This window comes from Mus musculus, chromosome X (assembly GCF_000001635.26).
Source record: "Mus musculus strain C57BL/6J chromosome X, GRCm38.p6 C57BL/6J".
In the NCBI taxonomy this organism is placed as follows: domain Eukaryota; kingdom Metazoa; phylum Chordata; class Mammalia; order Rodentia; family Muridae; genus Mus; species Mus musculus.
The window spans coordinates 143,328,361-143,342,713 of record NC_000086.7 but is presented as its reverse complement, the minus strand read 5'-3'; the positions used below and the strand labels follow the sequence as shown (position 1 = coordinate 143,342,713).

At 40.1% G+C, this 14,353-nt stretch overlaps 1 protein-coding gene across 7 annotated transcripts in view; it reads left to right on the top strand.

The window, feature by feature from the left end:
- Nucleotides 1-14,353, top strand: part of Chrdl1 (chordin-like 1) — a 108,590-nt gene that overhangs the window by 51,550 nt on the left and 42,687 nt on the right. The gene's annotated exons all lie outside the window — the stretch shown is intronic.

The following is a 14,353-nucleotide window of genomic DNA, read 5'->3' as shown; positions in this document are numbered from 1 at the left end:
GTGTATTTTCTTGGTAGTTACTTCTTGGGTTCGGGTTTTGTTTTCTATTTTTATGTTTAATTACATTTTCATGGTAAATACTATTTGTAGCAGAAGGGAGAAATTGTAGGTATAATTTCTTGTTGTTTCATCTAATGTTAGGTTTGAAGACTGGCATTTCTATAAAAGCTTTTCTGTGTTTGTTGTGACTTCCTAGATAGTTGGCTTTACTTGATGTTGTTTTGGATACTTATATGTAAGAAACACTCAAGCGCTTAATATCATTAAGAATAGCTAGTGCTTTGCTACATATCTAGAGCTATTAAAATAAGAAAGTGCCCCTTCTGTAGATAGTATTTAAAGATTGGATACAAACACATCAATAACAGATTTAGTCAAGGCTTGCTTGTTCACTCTGAGGACAGAGCATTCCTTATAATGTTGACCAGTCCTTTTCATTGTAGAATCTTTATTACTTTCCCTAGCTTCTGCCTCCGGAATGGCAACAACACTTCCTCCACCTGTGGCAATCAAAACTATCTCCAGCCATTGCCACATATCCCCTTAGGAAATACTATTCCAAGTTGAACCTTTACATGAAACAGTGGGTATCTTGTAGAAGTTGAGAACTATTGCTCTAGCACTAAGGAATTTATATTTGCTTACTTTTGAAAATTACTTTCACGTCTTAGAATCTTTTATTCTTTCATGATTTCATACATGTATCAGTGTATCTTGATCATAACCAACCTACATGCTCTTTCTCACTCTCCCTGGGACTCCCAAATACTTTACTGTCCCACTTTCATATTTCTTCTTCTTTTTTTAATAATCCACTGAATCCAATTAGTACTGCCTACATGCACATAGGTGTGGGACCATCCATGTGAGCATAGGAAACCCACCAGTGACTACATCCCTGAAGACAAATGACTTTTCCTCTCTCAGCAGCCATCATTTTTCAGTAGCTCTATAGCTAGGTATGAAGCTGATAGACCTCGCTCAGAACCCTACTCTGGAATTCAATGCATTTTCACATGTCTCCCAGAAATGGGAGTTAGAGACAAAGGTTCTGGGTAGTGGGAACTGACTGGTACACATGCTTGCTTGTGCCTAGATTTATGAGAAATATTGAGAGAGGCAGTATGGAGAAATTATCCCATGTGTATGTTCAGAGCTCAGATTGAAGAGATTTTTCAGTACTCACTGACATTTGAAAAGGTCACTCTTCAAGGATATTTTTTATGTCCTTTATGAAATGGGCTCTAAAACCAGTCCTAAAGGAGTACTTCTCAAACTTGAACCTGTACATGAATTGCTGGTCATCTTATAGTACTGTAGACACTAGGTCTAGAAAGTAGGGTGTGAAGTTCTGCATTTCTAACTAGCTCTCAGCTGACACTAATGCTGCCCACCTCCATGCCACTTTTGAGGAAAGGGTTTGTGTTCTTAGAAACAAAGAGCTGCTCATTTGTATGCTATGTTCATGTTCTGTAGAGAGAATTTGTATCCAATAAAGTATTATTCATTAATATTTCTTCATGATACCTCTCTCAACAAGGTACAGCCAATATGACAGCCCTTCCTCCTCCTCCTCCTCATTCTATGCAATCAGTTAAGGTTAAGAAAAGTGGGGTGGCCAGTTCTTCCTATTAGTCACTATCTATGCCATATACATAAATATATATGCACACAAGTATATATACATATTAGAAAGAATATTATTTAGGCTGACTTCAAATTCACTATTTAGCTGAGAATGACCTTGAACTTCTGATTCTCCTTCCTTTACTTTCCAAGTGCTAAGATTACAGACATGTATCCTCATGTCCAATTTACGCAGTGCTGGAGATCACACCTAGGGCCTTGTTTATGCTAGGCAAGCATTGTACCAATTGTGTTATATCCCCAGTCCTCACCCCTATGTTTTTCAGAACTCCTATGTGTCTGCCTTTTGAAAGTTTTTAGAATATAATTTTTTATTCTTTCATAATTCTATACATGTATGCAATGTATCTTGATCATATCCAACCAAAATCTGTTTTCTCATTCTCCCTGGGACCCTCAAATAGCAGTATTCTTTCCTGAGGAGACAGTGAAAAGAACTGTTGAAAACCATTAGAATATCAATGTTATTTTATCCTAGTTTAATTTTCAGATACTTCATCCTCTATCTCTAGAGCTCACAGATCTTGGACTCACAGACCTTGCTTTCATTTCTGAGTTGACCATTTCCTAGTTTTATCTCAGTAGAAGATAATACAGCACCTATATGTATATGTAGAGCAGACTTAATGAAGATCAAATTGAAGTCCTGAACATAGAGCCTGTTTAATCATCATCATTAATCTGTAAATATTAGTTGTGAATACTAATGTGATCACTATAATTATTGGAATCTCAACCTTTAAACTCTATTTGTTCCCCCACTATTTGGATACGTTGCAGTCCCAACAGTGACTCATTATTTGAAGTGATTTTCAATCAAACATAGTATGGTGAGGGGAATTTGAACCCATTCTTCCTAGATAACTCTAATCCTTGCTCTCTTCGTAGAAATTACTTATGGAAAACCAAAATCAGACCTTATTGCTATTCTAGCCTTGGCAAATTCAGTGGTAACCATGCAGCCTGTTTGCTTGATTAAGATCTGACTCCTGCAGTAACCTTTTCTTCTTCCTGTTGGCATGAGGCTATGTGACAGTATAGGAGCATCTAAATATAACTCCCACTTTCAAACTGAAATTTTTCATTAATCTTTTTTTTGTTCATTTGGTCGGTTGGTAGGTTGGTTTTACCCTTTGTATCTCATAGCAGTCAGTAGTGGAGTTCTTTTGCACCTAAATATCCTAACCCCATTCTTTCCCCTTCCTTGTGTTGTCTACTGTTACCTAAATTACCCCCCCCCGCCCCCGCTATAGTTCTCACTTTGGCTTCCATCCTTAAGGAATTTCTTAGGAGGGAAACCATGATCCTTTCTCTTTTCTGCTGTTAGCTGTTGCTGTTGTTGTTGTTCTTCTTCTTCTTCTTTGAGACACAGTTTCTTTTTGTAGTCTTGGCTGTCCTAGAACTAGCTCTGTAGACCATGCTGGCTTTGATCTCACAGAGATCTACCTGACTCTGTTGAGATTAAAAGTTCTCGCCACCACTGCTGTTTTTCGGCTGGTATTTCTAGCACATGGGAGATGAGCCCCTCTTTTTAAGTCTAGAAGGAGAGGCACTGTATTTTCCTAAGAGTGTTCCCCTTATTCCAGCTGACTGAAGCCTGCAGCTTTTGCTTTTACCTGCCATCTCCTTCTCTGTAACCTCTGCCAATGACCTCTAGGGACAGACTACTTTCTGAAGGCTGATGCTTAGAGTTTACCAAACAGAACAAAATGCATGTTTAGGGATACTTTTTTTCCCCAATAATTCTTGAATGCTGACTGCAATTTTTCTTCCTTTAGTAAGGAATAGGCTAACAATAAGCTTTTTCAACCATCTTCAGACAGGTCTTGCTTCCAACTTCCTTTTCTCTACTCCAGTCATCCCAGAACACTTTCTCAAAACTACAAAATCTCACTAGATCGCTTCCCTGTTTTAATCACTTCACTCTGGCTTCTCATCATATCCACAAGAACTACAAAAGGCTGGACTTGATATCTTAGTATCTCCAGGTGCCTGATGTCTGATGTCATTGCACTATCCTTGTAAGGACCAAACTGTGGTTTCAATCATTAACACTCTACAGTATTTCATAGGGGGGAGGCCTTTTCTCTTGTTTTAGATGGCTTCATAGTAGAAATAAAAAGGTCAGGGAAAAGACACAGGAGTTGCTAGAGGTACATGCTAGGTCTTAGTTAAATGGGTAACTAATGCTGAGAAGCGGGATCTTATAAGAGATGATAAATAGACAGATTCTCATAATGTCTGGATGTTAGATTTGATATACAGTGGTACTTCCCAGAGGGTGTTCCTTGGATGCTCTGAGCACAGGAGTTCAGAAAAATGTTCTCTGTTGTGACCATACTTGATTCTTTACTGTGAGACTTCTGAGATCCTTTAACAGGATGAGAGAGACATGGGATGCCTATATTATAAATCTTTCCCCAACTTTATTTAATGGCCAGAATCTTGTTTTCACAGAACATCTTGTGGACTAGTGCTCTGTAGAGCAGACTTGGGAAATGCTGCTGTAGGCAATACAAAGGAATGCCTGACCAAACTCCCCACTGTCTCATCCAGATGCCTCACATTGTTTCTGCTGCTTGAGGGTACTCACTAATTTGTCCATTTCAAAGGGGCATTACCCTTCCAAAAAAATCCCCAGTTCCCAAAAGATTAGAACTAACGGAGTAATAGTAGAACTCATTTGGGGAATTTATTTGGGGGAAAGAGAAAGGCAGAGAGTGACACATGTTACCACAAACCTGTCATTAGCAATTACAAATCATGCATAGCAGCTTTAACAGTTTCGTTGCTACTGCTACGGCAGTTAAGATGCCTCTTGAGAGTTAGAAGACATAAAGACACATAGTTTAGCAACAAACAAAGCAATAATAAGCAACTGCCACTTTCACGGGAGAAAGGGTTTTTTGTTGTTTGTGTTTGTTTATTCTCTTTTAGCCTACATATTACAAGGGCAGATGACCATTTGAGATGGAAAATTTAGCCTCTGAAAACAAATTGGTGTTGTTTCAAACTGCTTCAGTTGTTGGATTGGGCTTCTGGGGGACTGTCTCCAGCCCTCCTGTTTTTTGTTTTTTGTTTTTTTGTTTTTTTTTGATCCTGACTTCTAGTCCTTGTTTTGGCACTACAGCTCTGTGTCCCATTTGCATCTTGGGGCTTTCCTTCCATGTGTCAAAAGAAAAAGGATTTCCAGTTTCCTCCGGGAGGAAACCCTCGGAGATTTGTGTAATGAGATTAAATTAGTTCATGAGCTGAATAATGCAGCTGATGAGCAAAGTGGAAGAAATCTGGACAGGGAAGAACAAAGAGGTCCCCTCTGAAGCCTGAGCTATGACGAGGCTCCATCAGTAAATGCCCTCAGCCCACACAAAGCTGCTCTCAGATGTGCATCACTGAGGATGCAGAGAATGTAGAGCAAGTCTAGTGCAGAGATTGGTACTACTGAAGCACCCAAGCTTTCTTTTTTCAGCACTGGAGGCTCCTCTTTTGCATCATGTAATAACCTGAATCTGATAACAACCCAGTGACCATTTTCCCAGAAGGATACATGTGCTGTCACACACTCAAAGCTTCAGCAACTCACTTCATAATGACATTTGGAAGTCATGATTTACCCCTTTAATTTGAGTTTTAAATGAAGAGCCATTTGGCGCCTGGATGTGTATGTTTACACCTTAATTGAATTAAAAATGGACTTTGTACATTCAAGCACATACCATATTTGTTCCTTCGTGTTATTTCGTTTCCATGCTAAAGCTAACAGGAGATGGAGAAAGAGAAGACGTGGGCCATATTTTCTTTGTAGTTATTATTTCAAAAATAATATAGCTGTGGTCTGTGAAATCACACATAGAGACTAGAGACACAGGCAATGAAGCCTAGCAACCCGAATTCCTTCCCCAGAGACTGTAAATTGTCCTCTAACCTCCACTATATGTACAGTATGGCGTGTGTGCATGCCCCCCCCCCCATGCACCTGATACCACGTGTTGTGCATTAGGAAGAATAGGAAGAGACAGATCATTTGCATTGCTGCAAGATATCAAAAAATGAGTTTAGTAGACCCTAAGGGCTAAGGAGGATATGAATAAGCAAAGGGCAGTCTGTGGGGGTGTTTGGTTCTAGCATGAGTCAGAGCAGAGTTGGCAAGAGGTGTAAGGGAACAGGGGCCTACCAGTAGAGCATTCTTCAGCTCAATGGCATATCCTCAGGGGAAGCGCATTTGAGATATGTGTCATGCCACTGGCTGGGATGCTCCTCCATCTGGGCGGGTTTGCCTTTGGGTGCTCATCCACAAGCCAGTTGATGAGCAGTAGCCCTGCCAGGCCCTCACTGCTACAGGGAAGGCCGCAAGTCACCAGCACAGGCGCCCTTGCTGATCTAACAGAACTTGAATGGGAAATAGTAGGCTCTCAACTCTTATCTGGTCTGCTAGAACAGACTCAGTCCCTGGTTTCCACTTTACCTTCAGATGAAGTGCCGTCCATAAAGTGGAGGGAACCATAGTCAATGGGCAGTTGGTATGGTTTACTGAACTCCAGCACTTTAAAAAAAAAAGAGTCTCTGTGCATAGTATGAGCCCTGCCATGTGGAAACAAGTAAACCATAACTCCCCTCCACAAATGTACATATACAGTTACAGCAAAGTTTTCGAAACAGAACCCAGAGAGGCAGAGCTGCAGCAGCCTCATCACTCAGCAAGCCAGTCCCCAAACCAAACTCGGAACACCTGAGATGCCACCAAAGCCCAAATCTGTGCCCAGTCTGAAAACACCTCTCGCTTCCAGCCTTCTCAGCCTTCTGCCTGACAAGAAGGCATATCAGGCAGGGTCAGCTACTGCCTGACATCAGCGGAAGCACGGACAGGAATGGGGTGAAAGACAACCTGCAGATGGAGGCCGGATGAGGAGGGGAGAAGTGGGATTTAAGCAGGGTGTGAGCTTTCAGCGCCCTCTTTCCTGCTCTTCTCTCCAGCTGCAACAGCAGAGGACTGTTTCCCCTCACTCGGCACCTTCTTGCTTGGGACAGGGTGTTGTGTCTGTCTGTTTAACTGAAGAGTGATTTACCAAATCTGCTCCAGGAATTTCCTGGCCTGGGACCCCCACTGGGGGGTTGGGCCTGGGGTGTGAGCTAAGAGGCCACTTGTCTTGCTGAAGGTGTGCACACAGAGTCTCTTGAAACTTTCCATGTAGGAATATCTTCCCTGCATCAGTCTCTTTGTTTAATTCAGCACTGTATCAGTTGTACTCCATTTCCCAAGGCAGATACTGGGGACAGTGGGAAAAAACTATGGCACAGGATTGGACGCCAGCCCCCCCCCCCCATCTATCCTTGGCTGGACTCCATATATTTTACTATGTTATCCTATTTCACTTCCTCTCTGTCACTAGGGAGTGTCCCATTTTGTCACCCATTTGTCTTCATTGTAGCATGTACAGCACATAGGTTTTCTTCAGTACCATTTTTTTATCAAAATATTTTCACATACTATAAAATTCACCCTTTTAAAATATACAGTCTAATGAGTGTTAACATATCCTTAATTGAAACCAACACAATTATCTCACTTCTGAATATTTTCATCTTGCCCAAGGAGCTTCCATACTTACTAACAGATACTATATTCTGGCTCCTATCCCCAGGTCCTGGCATCTACTAATTTAATTTCTGTCCTTTCAGATTGATATTTTCAATTCATTTTATAGAAGTGGAGTCATAAATGTAGTATTTTGGAACTCAGTTTTTTCCTTTAGTGTATTTTTTGTTATTGTTGTCTTGGTTTGGAAGAGGTTTCTAACACTTCAAAACAGGCTTGTGTTAAACTGTCTATTGTAGCCCAGTCTGGCTTCAAACTTTTAACAATCCTCCTACCTCAGACCGTTGAATACTACAATTAACATTCAACTCACTTATACATTTTAAAGAAACTTTTATGTATTCTTTGACAATTTCATGTTTCTATATAACTTGATCATATCCACCCAAACTCCCCATCCCATCTTCCATGGTGTTTCCTAGGCCTTTGAGGGGTAGTTGATATACATGTCCCTATGAGCTAAGCACTCAACAGTCACTTACCAGTAATGCTACTATACAACCAGAAGCAAAACCATCAAAAGCCTTCTCTTATCAAAGTTGAAAACAAAACTAATCTATGAGGATAAACGTAAGTATTTATTAGGCTGTTTGGCAACATGTTCATTTTGCAAAACACTGGTAGTAGGTTCCCCACTAGGGATTATGGCCTGCTTAGCCAAGGGCTTTGGCCAGGTAGACAATAGTAGACACAGATTTCTCGATCTGTAGCAGGTCTTAAAAGACAATTGGAAAGGAATTAGTTAATTAGAAACATCAGTGGCAGTCTGCCCTGTTGGCTTCTGATTCTACTCACCTCCGTGCACATCAAGTGAAGAAGTAGTTAGGTGAGACTTCTCTGAAGAGGTGAGATGAGAGCTTGATCATGATTGGAGGGAAGCAAGATGATAGGTAAATGGAGAAATAGAGCAGAATCCTAAACTGACCATTTTCATGCAAGCCTTTCTGGAAAGCAGTTCAGATACTGATTATAAACAAGATGAAGTTCAACATAATCAATACTCATCTTTGTTTAGCAATTCCCCAAGATATACAGATGGAAAGGGCATTGGAATTGATAGCTTGAGTGCATTGAGAGGGTGGGAATGAGAAATTCAATTTTGTTTCTCTTCCTTGGCTGTGGGAACCACCCACAGTGACAAATACATTTGTGGCTATTCTGACCCTTAAATCCTCCTGTTTGAGCACTCTAGTGATCCAAAGCAGAATCTAGAATGTGGGTGTGATAAGTGCCTTTAGCCAGAAAACAAATGTGGGGACAGAAATTACATTTGTCAAATTGGGGAGATGGCTCATCCAGTAAGACCACTTACTACACAAACATAAGAGGAGCTGAGTTCAAGTCTAAAAGCTCTACTTAAAAAGCTATTTGTGGTCACAAACACTTATAATTCTAGGGCTGTTGGGGCCAGAGACAGGAGGATAGCAGAGAACTGATGGCTGTCAGCCTACTTCCAGGCTCAATGAAAGACCTGTCTCAAGGGAAGAAGACAGAGTGCTATAGCACATATTCCTCTGGCCTCTACTCCACCACACAGTTGTGTATACCCACATACACATACATATGCATGCATAAAACACAGCCAACACAGAGAGACAAATACTAACCCCAACTTGGCTATCAACACTTAACCTGACCACAATGTATATCCTTCTGCTCCTCCTCTCACTACATTATCACTTTGTCTGTGTTATAGCTTATTTCCTACAAGTATCCTTACTTGTGTCTTTCATTCTACTTAGACTAAGACTTAATAGACCCACTCAGATTTACACAATGGCACATGGAATAGCCCTAACTCACACTTTTCCTAAGGATGCTGAATTAGTGGGGGGTAGGAGACATGCCCAGTTGCTGAACTAAGACTGCAAAAGTGTACTTATCTTTTCCACAAGTAAGAATAGAGCTAGGCTATAAGTGGCCAGTTTTATAGGATGGAATTATGGAATCTTGGAAAAGAGCCAAATGATTATCTTATCTAACCCATAGCCTTCAAATTGAATCTTTAGAAACATTGTCTCTAAAATAATCTTTGAATGAGAAATAGATTTGTATCATTCAAGAACTTGAATTCATATGAAAGTTTATTTATATATGATTATATATCTATGTATATCTAAACACACACACACACATATATATATATATATATATATATATATATATATATATATATGTATGTATGTATATTTAATTCAGACTATCCCACATAAAATCATTTATCTCTTCACAACACATAATTCCTTCATAAGTATTATGGCTTTCTTGTATAGCTTTCCTTAAGGAATAGAATTGAATATGAGTATCTACTCTTTAAAGAATATTATCTAATGCAAAAATATAGTATAGAGTTCATAGTCATTTTATACCTTCTTATTTTTTTCATAATCTCTGTTAAGTCTTTTCATTTTCATATTCTCTCTCTACCCTGACATCTTGCCTCCTGAAGTGGCCTGAATATATTCTGCTACTGTATCAGTGAAATATCACAAAAGCAGAAGTTATATTCAAGCTCACTCATGTCAAATAGAGTATAAATGAGAATAAGGGCAACAGAAAGAGTGCCCTGGTCCTTGTGATTAGCAAGAATCTTTGGAAGTCCTAAGAGGCTTTGTACTCATTTCATGACACTCTGAATTTGCATGTCTCCTGACCTAGAGACTGCCTTTTCTGGGTAGCTAAGAATTTCCTCAGTACCCATAATCAGCCACCAAACCCAGACACTATTGCATATGCCAGAAAGATTTTGCTGAAGAGACCCTGTTATAGCTGTCTCATATGAGGCTATGCCAGTACCTGGCAAATACAGAAGTGGATGCTCATAGTCATCTATAAGATGGAACACAGGGCCCCCAATGGAGAAGCTAGAGAAAGCACCCAAGGAGCTGAAGGGGTCTGCAACCCTATAGGTGGAACAATAATATGAACTAACCAGTACCCTCAGAGCTCGTGTCTCTTGCTGCATATGTAGCAGAAGATGGCCTAGCCGGCCATCATTGGAAAGAGAGGCCCCTCGGTCTTGCAAACTTTATATGTCCCAGTACAGGGGAATGCCAGGGCCAAGAAGTGGGAGTGGGTGGGTAGGGGAGCAGGGCAGGGGGAGGGTATAAGGAACTTTCAGGATAGCATTGGAAATGTAAATAAAGAAAATATCTTTAAAAAAAAAAAGAATATCCTCAGTAAGAGAAGAGCAGCCTAGTGATAAGGAGAATAGGGAAGAGAGCAACCAGCATGAAGGATTTGACTTCCAGCGAGTTCAGAGAACAATAGTACCAGGCAGGAAAAGAATGATGTACTACAGAGTTTTGGGTAACATTTTCCAGGCACTCTGAAGACAAAGACAAAGGATAAAAGAAATAAAAGACCATGACCCGATTATTCTCACTAAGATATCAATGGTAGTGCCTTTGCCTAAGAGACTTTTCCTAGGAAGATTCAATGCATACACATCTATCTGCCTCAGAAAAGGAACCCACAGTGGAACTCAGCACCAGTTATACCATAGTTCAACTTGATCAACTGATGGTTCTCACTGAGGTTACTAACAGGAGTGTTGGTGAAGATGTACTCACAGGAGCAGAGATGCCTTGAAGGCATTGGTAATATATATCTTAAAAATCAACAATAAAAAACGAAGGCAACATGGGTGACAACACTCACCAAAGCCACATCTTTGGATCTCTTTGCAAAACTTGCATGCAATGCAGCAAGTCCAGGAATCCCTTTTCTGCCACTATGTGGTCAGCAGCATCTCTTCCTCCAGCAGTTGTTTACTGTTTAAATAAAACGGGGCAGGGGCTTTTCAGAATTTTATAAGTCTCAGCCTTCCTAGACATGTGACAACCGCCTGAAGCTTACCTCGTTCTGGAAGGTTTTGATTCCCCGGAAAGACTGTTAGATTGCAAAATCTAACTGCAAAGTGACAACCACTTAGGCAGCAGGATAACTCTCCAATAGCAGTATTTTAGACTTCAGTAAGAGCAAAAGTAGTAATAAATATTTAAGGTAAGGAAGTCTTCTCTAAGCATCTCAGAAAATATAGCTCTGTTCATTTATAAGGTCATTCCTTGTGTAACGCAAGGGAAATGGTTTCTTTTCTAGCCCATTTGTAACAATATGTCTCAATGCTGGTCTGATTTCTTCATGGTGTCTTTTTTCCACTACTTTTCATAGTGTTTTGTGGGAATTTAAGTAGAAACAGGGGACATAGAGAGACTAGAAGCTATGCAGCCTGGATACTTTTATTGTAGTATTCTCCTGAGGGGTCCTGGAGCCAGCTTGGGTTTACACTGATTTCCTGCCAGTTTTCAGCTAGGAGCACTGAATATGTTCCAAAGATAGTTGGTTCAAAGCCCAGCCACCTCAGAAAATCTGGGAAAGGAGAAGATAGAGACTGGGGTGGCTTTTCTTGCTTATGTGGTTGGGAGGCATGCTGTGTTGGCCGTATAAAGATTTAAGAAGAGATTTGAGACATGTGCCCCATTCTTAGATAGAAAAAAACACAAACAAGGAAAAGTGGCTTGTGCAACATGACAAGGAATTGATAGTGGGATCCATTTATGATTCATAGATGCCATCCTAAGACTTTAGCACCTGTTTGTGAAAATAACGCACACTGGAAGGCAGAAAAAACTATTTGTGAGTGTACTCTCCTACTGAGCAGCTCTGTAACATGTGTCAAATACTTTGGGGTTATTTGTGACTTCATTTTCACAATTCTCTCCTCCAAACCATTAAGAATATTAGAAGAGTAAAACAAAAGATACTGCGAGCGTTTTGTAACTTAATAATTGGTGGAAGCTTGACTATTTCTCTCATTTGCTTTGATTTCCATTCTCCCCTGTCTTCTGCTGCCGCCCCATATTCTGTTGAGGAGATTAGTAGACTCCAGTGCCACACTACTCATAAGACTGCAAAGGAGACTGTAAAGCTTATACATCCAGTAGGAAACTTATCCGCGCAGGTACCCTGCCACTGGTGCCATTGAAGGCCCAGTTAAAATGAAGCCACATTCTTTCGAGGGTAAATATTTCCAAAGGTTTTGTGAGTGAGTGTGTGTGTGTGTGTGTGTGTGTGTGTGTGTGTGTGTGTGTTCCAAAGATCTGCCAGCTTCTGTGAGAGTCATGGCAAATATTGTTTGGTAGGTCATTGTACGTTTCCTTTACCACAAAATGCTGAGATTTGGAATAATTAAAGCCCAGGGGGAAAATGGCCCTGCTCCTGTCCTTTCCCCCAAAGAGTTCCACTCATTTCTGCCAGCTGCAGCTGTCGGCTTGTATGCACACATGGGCAGGGCCAGGGACTCATGGCCCAGACAGAAAGTCAATTACTATGAAATAAAATCTTTCTTAAAGCTTTCTTGTTTTTAAGACAAAAATTCAGAAACTATCCTGACATGCTCTAAGGGTCATGGATAAGTAATTAACATCGGAGGGGAGAACAAGTCAAGGTCAGATCAACTTATACAGAAAAGTAGAAAACTGAGCTTGTAGCCAAATCATTGAAGTTGATGAAAAGTGCAGTTTTCTGGGCATTTTAGGACACAGTAAGACAACATAGTTCTCATGGTTTGTTGGTTTGTGGTCTTGTTTTAATTAAATGACCCTTTGCTTGCCATGGGTTTTAAGTGATTGGCATTTTTTTTTTGGTAGTGAATAAGAAGGAATTTCAGAATCAGATATCAGTCAGTATCCTGGTGCTGCCAGCCACAGGTTGTGTGTCCTTGGACAAATAAAGTATTTTTTGTGGTGCCGCACATCAAATTTGAAGGCATGCACTCTACCACTGAACTATGCTACAAACTCAAGTCATTAAATTTCTTAATTCTTGATTTCTTCCTATATAAAATTGGCATGATCATGTATACATCAGAATGTTATGGGTGAAAACAATGAAATAATGTACATAAAAACTCCACGTGCATAATGTCCACTTAGGACTCAATAAATGTTATCTATTTTTATATTATGATAATGATGACAGGCATTGTTATTATTAGCCTTTATCATTTTTACCACATCTTTCGAATGTCAGTTTGTTCTTAACAGTTATAGTGATGTGTAATTTATCCACATAAAGTGGACTCTTACTCCTTGTATTCTTTGCCGATAAAATCACCCTACTCCCTAAGCCTCTCTCTAAAGAAACCCACAGCTCCTGTTATTTCACCTTTCCCACCATCCTATAGCAAAAACGTTCCATACATCAATGATTAGTGACCTTGGAATATAATCATTACTATTTTAGTGTATATTCTCTGTGTGTGCATGTATATATGAGGAGAGAGGCGGAGATAAAGAGAGACAGAGAGACAGAGGCAGATACAGACAGAGATCAAGAGCATACATCCTCATGCAATACAGAATATACTAAAGAAGAGATCATTCCCTGTAAGCTCACTCACTGAGTGAATTAATTTTCTGCTCTATGACAGTTGTATGCTAGACTCTGTCAAGTAGAAATACATGAAAGATTTTGACTCAGTATCCAAGAAATAATGCATACACACATATAAATAGGCTAACAGAAGGTGAAATTTAGTTTCAGGACAGTGTATTTTGAGTCTTCTTTTCGCTGTTTACTAATTTTGTTACTTCGGGTAAGTCAATCTCATGATGTGCTTCTCTTCATTGAGAAATGAATGTAAGAACCTAACATGCTTGGCATAGGTGGTTCTAAATCTCACTTTCAATAACGTGTCTGCAGCCTCTTTGCTATGTGACCCTAGTCCACAGACACACATTCCAGTAACATTCAAGGTGCAGATTATGTGCTTTAAACATCAGATGCCTTGAGAGGTCCACAGGGCTAGCTGGAGTCTTTGCACAACCTTGCAGAGAAAAAGAGAGGCGAGTTGAACCTTTATAGGCAAGGACTTCAGCAGGTAGAAAAGAGTGAAGGTAGAAGGTTGTCTCAGTGAAGGAATTAATAAGTAACAACCACAGAGAGCAGTGGAAGTTAATGCATGAGAAGCTATATAAAACATTACAAGGGTTATTGTTTCCGGACCAGTTACAACAGACAATTGATGATTCTTCTGAAGGCCTAAGAGAATACCGAATACTAGTAGTATGGTAGTATGGACTCCTTTTAGGGAAGTCAATATCTTAT